General features: G+C 40.7%; 2 pseudogenes; both read left to right on the forward strand.

Annotated features, from left to right (window-relative positions):
- The first annotated feature begins 1424 nt into the window (after positions 1 to 1424).
- Positions 1425 to 2161, forward strand: LOC122904038 (annotated as a pseudogene).
- Positions 2162 to 2825: 664 nt separating this feature from the next.
- Positions 2826 to 3810, forward strand: LOC122905411 (annotated as a pseudogene).
- Positions 3811 to 4916: the final 1106 nt, after the last annotated feature.

Raw genomic sequence — 4916 nt, forward strand, 5'->3', positions numbered from 1 at the left:
CCCAAAACATAAACCATTTTGAGCTGAAGCCAGTCAAGACCCAGCAGACTCAGGAACAACTTTTACCTCTCCTTGAAACTACTTAAAAGAATTTAGGTAGAGGCCTGGCACAGAAAGAAAGCTATTACCAAGAGATAACATTTTTATCTGAATGACCTATCTGTATGACAGGACAAAAATATAATTACCATACATCCTCTCTCCTTATCGTCCTGTGAATCATCCTCCTCCCCTTTAAAACCTCCTCCTCTTTAAAATTCCATTCTGTAATTCAAGATGGCATACAAACCTCAACTTCCCAGCTTGTCCTTGGGTCTCATAATCTTATGGGTCACCCATATATACATATTTAAATTTGTTTGGTCTTGTTAATATTTTATGTTAATTTGATTAGTAGACCAGCCAAAGAACTAGGAAGGTAGAGTTAAAATTTTTTCCTCCCCAATGCATGCGCACATGTGCACACAAACACATGTACCCACAACAGGTCTAGATCAAGGACATTCTGAGGAGCTATGCAAACTGGTAGTCAACAAGAAATGTTAGTAAATGTCGTAGGCTCTAAGACACTGGAGTGATCCTCTAGGTCAATGAGCAGAGGCAAAGAAAGCACCTTCAATTCAGTCTTCAACTTAGCTACATTCCACTGCAGACATACTGATTCCTACCCCCCAATTCTCTACACCTCCAGCTAAAACTGTAGGGTTGTTCTTAGGTCCTTGGAACTCTGTTTGGTGACTAATCTGGTGAACTAATTTATGCTTTGTGGTTAACAGTGCTTCAACATATTACTTCTCCTAAACAACACATTTTCGTGTCCATAAGACTCTTCATGCCCTACCTCCTGTGAACCAGTGAGAAGAAGCTTATTTAACATCATATAAACCATATAGTGTTTTGTCTGTTGATTTCAAAATATCTAAAAGTTTTGAAATTTTGTCATAATGTCAACAATAGAAAGGAGTGATTGCTTACCCACAGTGAAATGGGGCAGTGAAGAGGAGCTATAAAGTAGTAGATGCACATGAGGATGGGTCTTGCCACTAGCAGTTCATCATGTGGACTAGCTTAATACTTACCCTCTTTAGTTGTTATCCACACCCTTATTTCATAGTCAAGAAGGCCAAGACTCCTAGGAATCAAGTGACTTGCTGAAGATCACAAGATGCTAATCCTAAATTACTACTGCATTGTAACAATTCACTTTATAATTAGTGGCATAAAACAATCATGTTATTGTATGGAGTTGGTATTTGAGAAAGGTTCAGTTGGGCCATTGTTTCTTAGGGCCTTTTATAAGGCTGTGGTTAGATAGCAGCTAAACTGAAACACTTAAGGCCTAGAGCAGCTAAAAGATGGTCTCCCTTTTTCTCTCAAGATACACTGATATCAGGGTATCTGTTTATAGCTCTTTTCTGGCTGGAACCATAAAGATTATGGAAGAGAAGAGAAAGAAGATTCCTGCTTTGCCAGAAACCTTTAAGGAGAAGCAAAGGAATTTCACAAAGTTGCAGATAAAGCATCAAGAGAAAGAAGTTTGCCCAAAAGATGCTTCAAAAGGAGGATGCTTACTGATGAAAAAGCTAAGCATTGTCACAAGGAAGGTGTACAGAACTGAGATTCAAATGGTTAGGATAGCAAGAAAAGCTGGCAACTTGTATGTACCTGTGGAACCCAGACTGGACTGGTCATCAGAATAAGGTATCAATGGTGTCAGCCCACGTTTCAAAGGTATTACAGCTTCTTCGGCTTTGCCAAATATTCCATAGCACTTTGTTAAGCTCAATAAGGCTTCAGTTAACATGCTAAGGATTATGGTATATATAGCACGGGGCGGGGGGGGGTACCCAAACCTGAAACCAGTGAATAAATTGATCTACAAGGGTGGTTATGGAAAAATCAACTAGAAGCAAACTACCTGAAAGACAACACACTGATCGCTCAATCTCTTGGTAAATACGGCAGCATCTGCAGGGAGGTGGGTCTGATTCAGGTCTATACTGTTGGAAAACATTTCAAAGAGGCAAACAACTTCTGAGGACCCTTCAAATTATCATTTCCAAGATGGGGAAGGAAGATGACGACCTCCCATTTTGTGCAAGGTGGAGATACTGGTAAGGTAGAAGTTCAGATCAATAGGCTTATCAGAAGGATGAACTAAGGTATCTACCATGATTATTTTTGTCATCTGGTCAGTTAATAGATGTCTACTTTCAAGTTTATCTACCCACCTAACCCACTTACCTACCTATCTAGAGAGAGAGAGTCTCAGAGCTTCTCCATGTGAGCTAGTTTGGGCTTCCTCATAGCATGGCAGCCTCAGCACACTTGGACTGGTTTACACAGTGACTCAGATTTTCAACACAAGTGTCTTGCAAGCAAGGGGAGCTACATCACCTGTTCTAACTTAGCTTTTGAGTCACACAGTGTATTTCTATCCCATTCTTGGTTTCAAGAAAGTCACAATCTACCCATTTTCAACTAGAGGATAATTCAGTTACACCTCCTGATGTGAGAACGGGAAGGTTCTAGAAGGTCACGTGGGATGACAGACACTGTGTGGTCATTCTTGAAAACTATCTGACATAAGTGGTTATGTGACCCATCAGAATTCTCAGTGTGGGCTGTTTTGTGTCAAACTCTGCTTACCCCGCCACACTATATACCATTATCAAGGCTCCACATGTGTGTTCATGTAGTAATCGTCCAAGGAAGCAGGTTTCTCAGAAAAAAGTAAATGAGGGGAAAAGAAGTGCACAGAAGGGTCAAACCACCTTGCCCACCAGCCCTCACTGCACACTTTGGTTTGGGGGGACCCCACATCCATGCCTCCTCCCCCCGCTCCAAGCTGCAATGCCTGTCCCCACGCACCACATAGAGGTGTGGTATGGAGCCCTTGGCCTCCACCACATGGGAAGCTGCAGTACCTGGGGCAGATCCAGCACATCCTTCACTGAAGGTTCCAGAAGGATGAGAGCACTGGCACCAGCATGCTGGGGTCTTTGGCATGCAGGTGCACTACAGCCTGAGAGATGAATTTCCTCTGCTGATAACAACACATATATTCTGAAAGAGTGTTTTGGAGGAGCTACAGTGTTTTATCAAGGGCTTTACAAATGCTAAGGAACTGTCTCCTAAGGGAGTGAAAATCTGGAAAGTCAATGCCTCCTGAGACTTCTTGGACAACCTGGGATTTTCCAACAGAGAAAAGGGGATTTAGGTCCAATTTATGGTTCTCAGTGGAGAAGGCATTTTGGGGCAGAATACAAAGATGAGGATTCAGATTATTCAAGTTAAGGAGTAGACTAACTGCAAAAGTTGTTTCGCACAGTTGAAATCAAACTCAAGGACAGAAGAATTATCTTGTGTGGTTGGAATCAAAAAGCACTTCCTTTTATGGCCCTATCTCCCTGCCATACCTTTCCCAGATCTCCATGGTGAGCGGTGAGCTGTCCTGCCAGCTGTACTGGAGGGAAGGAGACATGGTTTTGGCTGTGTCCTTCAACTTGGCCCTCCACACCTGGCCCACTCTATGATCGCACACATCACAGGCCTGAAGGCAGGTGACTTCATACATATTTTGAAGATACACATATTTGCCTGAATTATGTTGAATCTCTAAAAGTGCAGCTTCAGTGAACACCAGCACCTTTCCTGAAGCTCCAAATCCTTCAAAAAGGTGAGACCATCCATGACTTCAAGGCTGAAGACTTTCAGATCAGAGGGTACAGTATTCACCCAACTATTAAAATGGAAATGGATGTCTCAAGTGCCTTTAAAGGAGGTGTTCCAAGGAGATGCAGTCTTTAAGGGTTGGACGGAATGCCCAGGGCAAGTTCATTTGCCCTAAAGGAAAAAGGGATTAGGTAAAAATTCTATTGGTGACCGGCAGTCATTGTTCATTAAATTTTAAGGATGTTTCCTCTGGCAAACATAATCTTGAGTTCTCTTAGTAACAAAAGGTCCTGAGTTTGGCTAGCTTACCAAGGACATGTGAAAATGCTGAGACTGGGAATAAAGTCAGAGAGTGAAAGTTTATACACTCTTAAAAACATACACATGCATTTCAATCCCATATTTTTATGAAGGCCAGTGAATTTCTAGAATTATATATAACTACTCCCCTAAGTTTGAGCAAGCTGATTAACACCAGTTATACTAACATACAGTTGTGTTTATAAAATAAACATTTAAAGTTATGTTTGCTTTATATATTGCTATAATAAAGGAATGTTCTAGAAAAAAAAAGTCTAAATGATTCACAAGGGTTAGTTATTAGAATTAAATTTTAATTACTCTTCCCTAAAGAACTGGTAAAAACTTGATCTAATATGAAAAAGATAATTTTTCTTTTTGTTTCTTTTATGGATTTCTCTGCTGTGGGTCTTCAGCTGTCTTACCTAAAGCTATACTGTACTGGATCTTGTTTTCCTCATATTGATGATTTCGCTGTTGCAAGAAAATGCTTAGTTTTTCCAATGCATGTGTTCAAGGTTCACCTTCAGTTCTGCAAAGAAGGTATGTCTTCTCTGGACAACACTTTACAAAATCCCTACTACTAGCATTTATTAATGGAGATTTTGACCCTTCTCTATTTGTTTGTCCATCCAATTTGGTTCCCTATGTCTCTATCTATGACCTGGTTCAACACTGTTGTTCTTCCTCTTTGCAAAGGGGAGGTTTTATAGTATGTGCCTTTATTGGGTAAAGTAACTTCCTGTTGGGAACCTAACTGAACAAGAACCCTACTTAGCAAAAACTAAGATGTCATGTCACCTCCTATTAATACTGCTCACACCCTGCCAACACGCACACATCATGCACTATAGCTAAATGGCAGTTTAATAACTTCTTACCTAAAGATATGCAGAAGGCTTGTACCTCGTCTAAGAACATTTAGAATACCAAGTGAGGTA

Source organism: Neovison vison, chromosome 4 (genome assembly GCF_020171115.1).
Source record: "Neovison vison isolate M4711 chromosome 4, ASM_NN_V1, whole genome shotgun sequence".
Classification (NCBI taxonomy): Eukaryota; Metazoa; Chordata; class Mammalia; order Carnivora; family Mustelidae; genus Neogale; species Neogale vison.